This window comes from Impatiens glandulifera, unplaced genomic scaffold (assembly GCF_907164915.1).
Source record: "Impatiens glandulifera unplaced genomic scaffold, dImpGla2.1, whole genome shotgun sequence".
In the NCBI taxonomy this organism is placed as follows: domain Eukaryota; kingdom Viridiplantae; phylum Streptophyta; class Magnoliopsida; order Ericales; family Balsaminaceae; genus Impatiens; species Impatiens glandulifera.
Genome location: NW_025918966.1, coordinates 1 through 14,006, shown reverse-complemented (window position 1 = coordinate 14,006; position 14,006 = coordinate 1). Strand labels below are relative to the sequence as shown.

At 27.5% G+C, this 14,006-nt stretch overlaps 1 pseudogene; it reads right to left on the bottom strand.

The window, feature by feature from the left end:
- Window positions 1–2,740: 2,740 nt before the first annotated feature.
- On the bottom strand, window positions 2,741–13,538 carry LOC124917233 (annotated as a pseudogene).
- Window positions 13,539–14,006: the final 468 nt, after the last annotated feature.

The following is a 14,006-nucleotide window of genomic DNA, read 5'->3' as shown; positions in this document are numbered from 1 at the left end:
CTAACATACATTCAAGTAAAAATAAAATAAATTATTATTTTCTAATTTATTTTCTAGAAAATATTTATACAATGAATATACATCATTTTTATTTTTATTTTAGAATATATATCTACATCAACATATATTAGCTTATAAAAGTAATCTTTCATACAAATAATATTATATGTATACAATAAAGACTTATCTTTATTTGTAGATCCATCTTATTCCTTTACATTAACAACTTTCATATTGTCGAAATAAGTCATCATCTGTTTTATAACATCATAACTCGTATTCCTGAAACATCAAAGACAAAATTTCGATGGCACAAGCTACTAAATAATTTATCACACGAAACTGTTTTAAGATTGTTAGATATCTTGTCTTGAAATAAATTATAGAAATATATATAAAATGATGTTACAAATAAATGAAATAAAATAAGATATACGAAGAACAATATCACCGTATTTGATGGTTGATTCGAGGCATGTGTTAGACACATTTCCCTTAAAACAGTTCCACCGTCTCCCCATGTGCTAGAGCTTATCACAGATGGCTGTCTCCCAGGGTACAACGAATCTAGTAGTGATTCAGCACCGAAATCACTACACAACGAACTTGATAAAGTACCTGAACTATCACCGGGTTTCAACGGAAAAATCGAACACAGAACTCGAAGAACACTCACAAAACAGGAAGAAGACTTTTGGAATTCTAGAGTGAGAAAGAATGAAAAATGAAGAGGTTGTTTTTGATTAGAGATGAGAGGTCTTATATTGTTGAAAGTTAAACCATTAAATAAAATCATCATTTGATCAAACGGTTGGCATTGTCTGCCTCTTCATTACCTTAACGTTTTTCTCTTCATTATAGAGTAATTGTTTGCCAAAACAATTAAGGCATTTACAATTCAATACTAACATTACATGGTTTTCCAATTTGTTAATAATAATATAAATTATCATAACAAATAATAATAATAATAACTAACTCATGTAAGTTACACTACAAATTAACAACATTTTGTTAATTGGTCATCAAGGCATTTTAGATCAATTAATTTAAATTAATTGATTTAAATTATACATTTGGATCAAATTTCACCCTTTAATTCACGTTTGAATTTCATGTGAATTTGATTTGATTTTATTATCCATATTCTAATTTCCATTCATTAATGGAATTTATAGAACTAGTTTAAAAATTCCAACATAAACATCCCAACATTAATTTAAGTAGTATATATACTGAATGGAAGCCAAGTATCTCGATCCTCCTCATCCGGTTCAGACCCTATTTGGTCGGACAATGTCAACTCAGCCTTAGGGAATCAGTTTTCTTGTCAACTTTTGGATACAGGGAACTTGAAATTGGTTAAATAATGTTATTGACATAGAAATATATTGGCATTTATACGTCATTTAAATATGACTACTAGACTTTGAAGCGTTCCATTATTGTCATATAGTTGAAGTTTTCAAATATACTTGTTCTACTTTGAATTATATTAGAATGCTTCTTTTATAGGGAATATTTTTATCAATAGAGAAAAAATGGTATTAATCATGGGTAAAATACCTTACCTATGCAAACCTAGTTTAATACAAGTCACGATAAAAAAGAAGATAATGATCAGTTAATTAAGTGAAAATATCTATCAAATCTCAAAGAAAAACAGGTCTCAAATATACTTTAGGCTCCAAATTGAGACAATCAAAATACTTATAGGTCAACTTGAGATTTAAAATTCTTCAAGTTCGCAATAGAGTAAAAAACTCGGTTTTGAGTTGGATAAAATTGTGTTTGAATTCTTTTCTTATTTTCATGTTTTGTGAGTTTTTTTTTTTTAATTTTTTTCTCGTATCATATTGTTTCGTTGTAAATAAACAATTCTTATCATTTTTTTTAATATACATGGACTATTTTTAAAAATAAAAAATAAATTTAATAAACAAAAGAAGGACGTAAATTATTGTGTCAACAAAATCAATTTTCTTTTCTTCTTAATATTATTTTCAAAAAGTCATTTTTTTTAATAATTTAATTTCAATTAAATGTGTATCTTGGTGTATTGGGTGAAAGATAGCAAGATTAGTTATTTTTCTTGTTTGAAAATAAAAATTTATTAAACTTGAGACTTTATAGTTATAAATTCTTACATTTACTATATTTGGATCATATTCATCTCAACAACCAAAAATCCAACTCCAACTGAATATGAAGCAATGAATCACCCAACATTGGATGAATAATCTTAAGGAACACGATTTTGTTATCCGGATAATAATTGCTATTTTGTTTCCACTTATAGTATATAAATAATAAGACACCGAAGTTGAAGACATCAAATCTTATTGAAAAAAGTCCTCCAATTACATATTCTGTAGACATTTAACCACTGAAAATTATATCATTATTGTACCTAAAAGTATACTACTATTATAAGATTGTGTCAAATACTTATTATGTTCCAACTACATTCTTTGTTCTAACTTCATTTTGTCGACTCTAAAAATTATAGTCATTCCAAAATTCGAGATTTTAGAGTTCAACTCATTCTTTAATAAAATATTACTAGCTTTCGAATCTCTATGTATAGGCTATACTTCTTTTGTGAATCGTTGAGTTACAACCCCCTTTTCAGTTATTGTTCAATAACATATATATTGAGGTAATAACATTCAATATAAAAAACTCATTAAATGTAATGGAACAGTTGGAAAAAAATCATCTGGCTATGATCTAAGTAATGCTAATTAAGGCTGTTTATGGAGTTCACTTTAATGTTCGTCAATGAATCCGATGCATGCATGTCTTGTCCGTTGAAGATAAACGCGGGCTGCTTTGGAGAAGGTAAAGACATATCTTTGCATAACATGAAAACAACTTCAGACATAGTTGGTCTGTCCATAGCATGTTCTTGCACACATAGAAGTCCTATGTGAATGCATTTCAAAACTTCTTGGTTTGGCCATAAATCTCCCATCCTTGAGTCAATTATATCAAAGACTTTACCTTTGTTCCATAATGCCCAAGCCTGAAAGATGGAATATATGAATCCATGATACACATTAATTAGTTGTTCTATAATTAATGAAACTATTTTAGTAGGTCATACATGTCCTATCAAATTTATCGTGTTCTCTTGATGGTAACTGGTATTTTTTCTCCCATTTATAATCTCAAGCAATATGACACCAAAGCTGAAGACATCAGATTTTATTGAATATAGTCCTTCCATGGCATATTCTGGAGACATATAACCACTGCAACATATATATCAAAATATTTTGGTGAAAATTGTGTGATGGATTAAAGGACCATACTACAAGATTATGTTAAAACACTCACTATGTTCCAACTACCCTTTTTGTATTGGCTTCCATTTGATCACCTCCAAAAACTCTAGCCGTTCCAAAATCGGAGATTTTAGGATTCAATCCATCATCCAATAAAATATTGCTGGCTTTTAAATCTCTATGGATGATTTTGAGTCGAGAGTCTTGGTGAAGGTATATCATTCCTCTTGCTATTCCCAAAATGATGTTAAATCGCTTCTCCCAATTAAGTATATAACATTTATCTTGATCTACACCAAAGTATTATTAGTTGTATCTTCCATTGTTAGAAGACATGATATTTGTTAGAGAAAATTATTCAAGTAATAGTAATTAGTCACTTACCAAAAATGAATGAGTCCAATCCCTTATTTGGCAAGTATTCATATATAAGCATCTTCTCATGCGGTTGAAAACAACATCCTAAAAGCCTAACTAAATTTCTATGTTGAAGTTTCACTATTAAAGAAACTTCATTCTTAAATTCTTCGAAACCTTGATCGGAATTTTTTGCTAGTCTTTTAACCGCAATATCTATTCCATTCCTCAATCGCCCCTGCATTAAGTGACGAGATTTATTAAGCAATAAGGTAGATTGCAATATTATTAATTTATGGTACAAAAATACCTTATAAACAGTGCCAAAACCGCCTTGTCCGAGTTTGTTAGAAACGGAAAAATTGTTTGTGGCTGCCACAATGGTACTAAGTTTGAAAAATGAGAAATCCTCTAAAGGCTGCTTTCCTGTTGTGGAAGGTTGGATTGATGAACCGTTAGCTGGAGTAAGAAGTATTTGCCGTTCCTTTATCTTTCTCTCTGTATCAATTATCATTAATTACGTACAAATCTTAATTAATAAAAATAAAGTCATCCAATAAAATAATAAGTAAGATACTTCTTTTATATATATATAGTGTGTGATATAGGAATTTACAAACTGTTTGTAGAGGGTTGTGAGCAGAAACCGAACAAAATATCTGAAGGAAGGAGCTTGAATATAATGTAATTTTTTTTCTCAACCGTTTAATTATACTAAAACCACTAAACTATTAATAAATTATATGTTTTCAACGATTTAAATATTAACTTTAAACTAATCACGATTAATGTGTTTATTGAATTGGTTTTGTATTTTCAAGAAGAAGAAAAAAACTATAAAATAATTTATATGCATAAATATTTTTGGAAAGAGATAAAGTTTACTTATTTACCTTCTCTCCTTTTAACCATTATGAACCAGAAAACCATAAGTAGGATGGCAATGACTAATGCTATAGAGGTAAATATCCCAATTATGTACGCCATTTGTTTACGCCTGACCTACCTTAACTGACCGAAAATTTGATAGAATTTGTGATTAGTGAGTATTTTGTGAAAGGTTGTTTCCTATTAGTTTTTCTTTCAATTTTGTAATGTTTTTGTTTTTGTTGTTGTTGTGTGAAAATTCTGGACGAGATCACTTGTAACTAATATAGGGATCACTAGGGAGGGCAAAACAGTCCAATTTCAAAAATAAAAAGCATGAAAGATAAAATCATATTAAAATATATTTACTGTACGCATTACTAATTCTCTTATAAAAAAATCTTTTATTTTATTAAAATTGATCAAATATAATTACTGCACGCATTACTAATTTTCTTATCAATTATTTTTTTATTTTAATACAAAAAGTCAAATATAATTACTGCAGGCATTACTAATTTTCTTATAAAAAATACTTAATTTTATTAAAATAAATCAAATATAATTACTGCACGCACGCATTACTTATTTTCTTACAAACAAAAATCTTTAATTTTATTTAGCATTACATTATTTTTCATAATAGATATTCAACCAGTCATGTCAATAGTCAAAAATTATATAGTCTCAATATTCAATGACTAAATAAATGCCAATATTTTTAATAATACATTTCTATGCCAATAACATTATAAGTAAGCTACCAAGCCTTCAGTCTATTTAATAAAAAAAAAATTATGTTATTTAATTAAATTTATTAATTATTTTAACATAAAAATGTATAGCCCAGTAGTTTCTGATAAAAAAAAATAATAATAAAGTATTTTTATTTGGTTATAAATTTAAATCTCACCCAATTTTTTTTTTAACAATTTATAAAATAAATAAATTAGAACATTATTTTCACATTTTTCACTCTGGGGCAGCACTACTGGGAGTAAGTAGAAGAATGGTGGCCCATTGCTATGTATTTCTCCAAAAACTTAATAAAGTTATAAGTTTTCAATTTTAAATCAAATATAATTAAAAATTTAAAGAATAAGTTATTGAATTTAGAGTAAATAAAAAAATAATTATGTAGATTGATTAAGCGTGCTAAACCTTTCAAGAATTAGTGATTCCAGTAATTTCATTATTAGTAAACATAATTCAATGTTTAATGAATAAACTGAATGAAGTTAGACTTAATTGTACTATGTTTTAAAATGTTTTGTTTTCATTTATGAGGTATTGTTTTTGTCTAAAAAGAAAAACTCCTTGGAGGCTTTATTTTCTTTTCATTTACTCTAATTTTATTTGACAAGAAAATTGATTTAAAATTTCTTTTCCTAAAGAAAATTAAGAATTTAAAAAATATAATGGCGCATAATAATTTCGTCTACGAAAACCAAACCGAATTCAAATAAATTTTAATTAAACCAAACCGAATCCGGTACGGATTTCGAATTAAAACCGAATTCGATTTTATTTTATTTTTTGGAATAAAAGAGATCTAACATAACTCAATATCAATTGTATTGTGGCAGGGTAACTATTTTACCACTAGACTACTAGTGCTTTTCTTTTCTTTTTGTCTTTTATTATTAAATCTTGAATTTAAAATATTCTAATTTGATTATTTTAAATTTTTTATTAAGCTATGTTTGGAAGAATAAATAATAAAAATGAATTCGATTTTTAGTTTGGTTTTCGAGTTGAAACTCAAATTCGAAAAAAAATTCGAAAACCGTATTTGAATTCGAATTGGTTTGAAATTCGATTTGAAAACTGAAAATGAATTTCGAATTTGGTTTATTTGAATTCGGTTTATTCAAATTCAGTGAATTTAAATTCGATCGGATATTCGGTTAAGACAAAATATTGAACCCCTAATAGGGAGGATGACCTAAACTTTAGCGCAGTATAAAATAATTCAGTAAAAGTTACGTGCCACTAAATGTGTTTAATTTATTATTAAAATTTATACAAGACTTTTATAAATAATTACTCTTGTTAAAATGATAATATTTAATTAAGCCAATGTGAAGAAAAATAAACCAAATACCAATTTCCTGTAGGATCAAAATTGTTAAGTATAGATTTTCAAACACTTGTTATCCATCAATATATAGATATTTGTATTAGAAGGAGAATACTATTGGAAGAAAATAATAAAACTATGAGGCGTAGACACATGACATTAAAATGATCTCACGAGTTTGTTGTAATGCGAGGGACGGAGAAGGCTAGATTAGCGTAAAGAATGTTTCATTTGAAATAATTTTCAGTCTTTTAACATAAATCATCGATCATTGGTCTTGGTGATGGTAAGGTTGTTAAACGAGATGACTTTGACACATGTTGACGATTCCGAGACATTCATCTTATGTCCGTTGAAGATAAAATCTGATTGTTTGGGAGAAGGTAAAGATATTTCCTTGCATAAAATGAAAGCAACAAATAACATTGTTGGTCTGTCCAAAAAAAGCTTTCTTGCACACATAGAAGTATTACATCTTGTTGAGATTTATGCAGAAGATTAAACTTACCTTATTTAAGATCGATTACAAACGAAGTTAAACTTAAAGTTAAGACTTAAAAAGAGATGGTAGAGAGCAAGAAACGAAAGAATAATTTATGTTATTATATATGTTTTGTTGATGAGATAATGACCCAATCGATGTATTTATACATAAATTTAGGAAGCATCCTTAATTAGCAAAATATAAAACTATAATAATATTATATACTTTAAATAAACTATTTCCTAAATATATAATATCTCAATATCTATCATAATATTCTATATTTTACATAAAGTATTTCCTAAATATATAATATCTTAATATACTCCCTTCAAGATGGACATCTTGAAGAAAAGTTTAAATCAAAGATGTTCAAATACTAGAAAATCGAGAGGTTTCGAGAAGTTAGCTGAATTCCTTGCCTTCTTGAAATTTGCTTAACTTGAATTCCCAATAAATATTGTTGAATGTTGTTCAACTTTCTGATGTTGATTTGTCTTTCTTCTTAGCATTTAAAAACATTGTGAATTCTTTGTAAATTGTTGGTAGATGATCCATCATTAGAATTGAATCATGAATAATGGATGTTCTCACATGAATCATCTAGGCCTTGTTTATTGTTTTTGTCGATTGGGTTAATTATCCAAGTTTTTACGGTTGCATCAAACATCCTCCAAAACGTTGTTTTTTTTAAGATTCTTAAAAATCTTGTAAGAATAGTCAATGAAAAATGTCTTCATTTTCGTTAGTAGACAAAGACCAAGTCGAATATTAGTACTCTATTCGAAATAGTTTAGTTGAGTAAGAATCATTGATGTGAGAACAACTAACTCTTCTCCATGTAGATACAAATGATCACTCCGATCACGTTTTTTTTTATACGTCGTTTTTTTAAATCGTGTTAATTTTCGTTCGAATTGAGTTAGAATTTTGATTAACAGTTGTTCGACAACAATTTCTATCTTAAAATAATTGATATATCTTGAGATTGATCAACTATATAGTTGTTCTAATAATATAGAGTACAACTTCCCAATAAGTCATATATATTTATTCGAAAATTGAGATTATTGTTGTATAATATATGCAATATTATTTGTTCTAATTTAGATATAATCATATTTTAATAAGTCTCATCAACTTATTTGATTTATGGATATATTTTGATAATAGTTTGATATCCCTAATCATGGGTTCATAAATAGATTTTTGCAATTTTATATAGTTTTATATCCCTATAAAAGGGTTAATGGTTAGATTTCTGCAAAAACAAATTATGTAGTTTGATACCTTCCATGAGTTCATAATTTAATTTTTGCAATTTTTTATGTAGTTTGATAACCCTCAATAGGTTTATAATTATATTTCTATAATATTTTATACAGTTTGATACCCTCAATGAGTTTATAATTAGATTTATACAATATATACCCCTCAATGAGTTTATAATTAAATTTTGTAACATTTCATACAGTTTGATATACCTCTCAATGAGTTTATAATTAGATTTATGCAATATTTCATGCAGTTTAATACCCTTAATGGCTTTATAATTAAATTTTTGCAATATTTCATACAGTTTGATACCCCTGGATGGATTTATAATTAGATTTTTGCAATGATACTTCTCCATAGGTTTATAATTAAAAAATTTCAATATTTAATGCAATTTGGTACTTCACGCAGTTTGATACTCATAATCATATGACTTTTAGCAGATTTACAAAGTCCATTGGTATTATTTGAAATTTTGAGACAATGATTTTTTTTAAAAATAATTCCAATGTCTTTGATTTTGATTTAAAATCAATGGATCTCATCAGTATCCATAATAATATTATTTTCATTACATTAATACCATAAGCATCATGTTTAGTTTTGAAACCAAAAAAGAATTTTATAATTCAAGGGTCTTTGATTTATTTTAGAATCAATGGATCGTATGAGTATTCATAATATATATATATATTTTACAATAATGTCATCGACATCATGTTCAATTTTGAGAACAAGAAAGAATTTTGCAATTCCAACGTCTTTTATAGAAATTTTGAATCAATTTAAATTTTATTTCTGTATTGTCTCCCATATCATTTTCAACCATCAAAATATCATCTCCATATATAAGTAAGACGGTAATTTTTTGATCTTATGTCTATTATATGTATATAGACAATGATCATGTTCTGATTTTCATTAATTTGTAACTCAGTCACTAAATATGTATGCGAGTCTTTATTAAATGAAGATATTGATATATTATCATTATTTTGAGGACTTTCAGTCTTTTTCTATATTTTAATAAAATGTCACATCTCTTGATGTCACTATTTTATTTGAATAAATTTGATATTATATATATAATTTGTTTTTGAAATATATCCTCAAATATGCATTTGATTTATTTATGTTCAAATTTCATTTTTTTTAGAATTATTATTAGACATATAACATAAAATCTAAAAACCTTGAGAATTTTATAATTAGTTTCATATTGTTCAATACGAGGAGTTTTCTAGTTTAAAACTTGCTACTTCGGTTAAATATTCGTTATTATTATTATTTTTATTTTTACAAACCCGTGTTCTTGTGGGTTGTAAACACATATTCTTTAGTGAATAATTCTCAATTCATTAAAATGTGGTGTATACATAGAATTAACAAATTATGTCTCATTATCATTTTAAACTATTTTAATACTTTTTTCATATTGATTTAGATTAATGTGAGATTTTTTTTTAATTTATCAAAAAAACACTTGTTTTGTTTTTTAGGAGAAATATTAGTGTTCATCTACTATAGTTAACATAAAAGATGTATTAGTTAATAAATCGTGTTTATTAGACCTTCTACATCAAGGTGTATGAGATAAAAACGTTTTCTACCATTAAAGTCCTATTATCACTTTTCATTATTTTAATATTTAAGTAAAATTGGTTTTTTAAATACAAAACACAAATCTTGATTTTCTTGAAAAGAAAAAATTAATATAAATCTAGTATAATCATCAATATATATGTTTCTCTACCTCTACAAATATTCATATGGATCAAATCAAAATTTTTTTATATTTCTAACTTAATTAATAATTCTATTTGATTCATTTGTCAAATAAAAATTATTTTGTTTTTAAATTTGTGTGAGTTACTAGCTCCAAATCTATTAGTTTCGTTGTGTTGTTTTAGTTAAAACATTTTTGTTCATACTCTATTCTAAAGAAAACAAAAAATATTAATCACAGTTAGAAGACTTACTTGGATTCTTAACAAATTTTTTTTCAATCTTCTGAATCATTCTTTAAACATCTTGTAATCATCCGTAGTTTATTGATCATTATTCTTGGTTGTTCTTGATCGATTTGTTTGATGATTCGTCTTCGTTAATAAAGTTAGTTTTACAAACTTCTTCTGATCCGTCTAGTAAGTCGTTGAAGTCAAATGTATTGTTTTCCTTTGTAACATCGCTCTAATACCATGTTGAGATTTATGCAGAAGATTAAACGTACCTTAATCTAAAATCGATCACAAACGAAGTTAAAGTTAAAGTTAAGACTTAAAGAGAGAGCAAGAAACGAAAGAATAATTTATGTTATTATTTATGTTTTGTTGATGAGAATTGATTACCCAATCTATGTATACATAAATTTAGGAAACATCCTTAATTAGAAAAAATATAATATTATAATAATAGTATATACTTTAAATAAAGTATTTCCTAAATATATTATATCTCAATACATATCAAAACTTCTTCCTGTTTCCATGAATCATCTATCATCGAATCAATTATATCAAAGACTTTAACTTCGTCCCATAATGCCCAAGCCTGAAAGATGGAATATATGAATCCATGATACACATTAATTAGTTGTCTTATATTTAATGAAACTATTTTAGGAACGTATACAAGTACGATCAAGTTAATCTAATCGTTTTCTCTTGATGGTAACTGATATTTTTCCTCCTATTTATAATCCGAAGCAATATGACACCAAAGCTGAAGACATCGGATTTTATTGAATATAGTCCTTCCATAGAATATTCTGGAGACATATAACCACTTAAAAATATATGTTAAAATAATATTTTGATGAAAATTGTAAGATGGAGTAAAGGAAAATACTATAACATTATGTCAAAACACTTATGTACTATGTTCCAACTACCTTTTTTGTATTGGCTTCCATTTGATCACCTCCAAAAATTCTAGCCATTCCAAAATTTGAGATTTTAGGATTCAATCCATCGTCCAATAAAATATTGGATACTTTTAAATTTCTATGAATTATTTTGAGTCTAGAGTCTTGGTGAAGGTATATCATTCCACTTTCTATTCCCAAAACGATGTTAAATCACTTCTCCCAATTAAGTAGAGAACATTTATCTTCGTCTACACCAAAGTTTTATTAGTTGTATCTTCCATGATTAGAAGACATATATATTTGTTAGAGAAATTTATTTAAGTAATAATTGGTCACTTACCACAATGAACGAGTCCAAACCCTTATATGTCAAGTATTCATATATGAGCATCTTCTCGTGCGATTGAAAACAACATCCTAAAAGCCTAACTAAATTATCTTAAAACCGATAATTTTTCCATTTTCAACAAAAAGGGAGAAGGCGGGTTTGTCTCAGTTTATAAGGTTTTTTTATATAATAAACATTTTTTTAACAGTTAATATTTGAAGACTCGAATTTATGATAATGAAGATATGAGTTATTATGCGCAACAATTTACGTTCTTGCTTAATCAATTTTGTCACTTTGTGTAGGGACGTTAAAGAATGGATTAAATATTGCAGTTAAAAGGCTTGCGAACAGTTCAAATCAAGGAGTGGAAGAATTTAAAAATGATGTTTTTTTAATTGTCAAACTCCAACATAGGAATTTAGTGAGGCTCTTAGGATGTTGTGTTCAACAAAATGAGAAAATGCTCGTACATGAATACTTGTCAAATAAGGGCTTGGACTCTTTTATATTCGGTATGTGACCATTTACATTTATTTTACAAGTTTAACTATCTATAATGTTTTTCTATACCGACTAAAGGTTAAGTACTAATAAAATATGGATGCAGATGAAGATAAAAGTTCTCTACTTGATTGGGAGAAAAGGTTTAACATCATTTTGGGGATCGTAAAGGGAATGATATACCTTCACCAAGACTCTCGATTGAGAATAATCCATAGAGACTTAAAAACTAGCAATGTTTTGTTAGATGATGGGTTGAACCCAAAAATCTCAAATTTTGAAATGGCTAAAATTTGTAGAGGTGACCAGATGGAAGAAAACACAAAAAGAGTAGTTGGAACATAGTAAGTGTTTTGATATAATCTTATATTATTGTGTGCTTCAAATTTAAAATGATTTTTTTACCATAATGTTTTCATGATGTAATTTGCAGTGGTTATATGTCTCCAGAATATGCTATGGGAGGATTATACTCAGGTAAATCTGATGTATTCAGCTTCGGTGTTATATTACTCGAATTTATAAGTGGAAGAAAAAATAACCGTTACTATCAATCAAGAGAACACGGTTAATTTGATTGGACATATATGTTATACTAAATATGTTCCTAATTATAACACAATTAATTGATGCTAATATCATGAAGTAATATATATATCTTATTATTTCATTTTTCAGGCTTAGGCCAAATAGAAAACAACATCCACGATTTGGCCCAAGCCTGAAAAATGAAATGATAAGATATATATATTACTCCATGATATTAGTATCAATTAATTCCACAAAAGACTCACTAACAGCCACAACAAAAATAAACAAATAAATTACCGAAAATCTATAATCACAAATTCTATAAAATTTTCAGCTTAATATTTGAAGTCGCAGCAGCTGTCAGTGAAGATCAGGCGTAAACAACAAATGGTGTAAATAATTGTGATTTTTACCTCTTTAGCATTAGCCATCTATTTACGGTTTTTAAAGTTAATCAAAACACTTACATTGTTCCAACTACCCTATATGTATTTGCTTCAATTTGATTGCCTTTAAAAATTCTTGGCATTCCAAAATCCGAGATTTTAGGATTCAACTCATTATCTAACAAAACATTGCTAGTTTCAAGTCCCTATTAATTATCCTCAATCGAGAATCTTGGTGAAGATAAACCATTCCCTTTGCAATTCCCAAAATGATGTTATACCGTTTCTCCCAATTTAGTTGAGAACATTTCTCTCCGTCTACATAAAAATATTTAGTTGTTAACTTTATATTTGCTTGATTAAAATGCGATAATTTGGTCACGTACCGAAAATGAATGAGTCCAAGCCTTATTCGGTAAGTATCATATACGAGAACCTTCTCATGATGTTCAACACAACATCCTAACAACCTCACCAAATTTCTATGTTGAGGTTTGGCAATTAACGAAACTTCACTCTTAAACTCTTTCACGCCTTGATGTGACCTTTTCGCTAATCTTTTCACAGCAATCTCTACCACATCCTTTAAACTGTTAGATATCTTGTCTTGAAATAAATTATAGAAATATATATAAATGATGTACAAATAAATGAAATAAAATAAGATATACGATAGAACAATATCGACCCGTGATTTGATGGTTGATTCGAGGCATGTGTTAGACACATTTCCCTTAAAACAGTTCCACCGTCTCCCCATGTGCTAGAGCTTATCACAGATGGCTGTCTCCCAGGGTTACAACGAATCTAGTAGTGATTCAGCACCGAAATCACTACACAACGAACTTGATAAAGTACCTGAACTATCACCGGGTTTCAACGGAAAAATCCGTAACACAGAACTCGAATAACACTCACAAAACAGGGAAGAAGACTTTTGGAATTCTAGAGTGAGAAAGAATGAAAAATGAAGAGGTTGTTTTTGATTAGAGATGAGAGGTCTTATATTGTTGAAAGTTAAACCCATTAAATAAAATCATC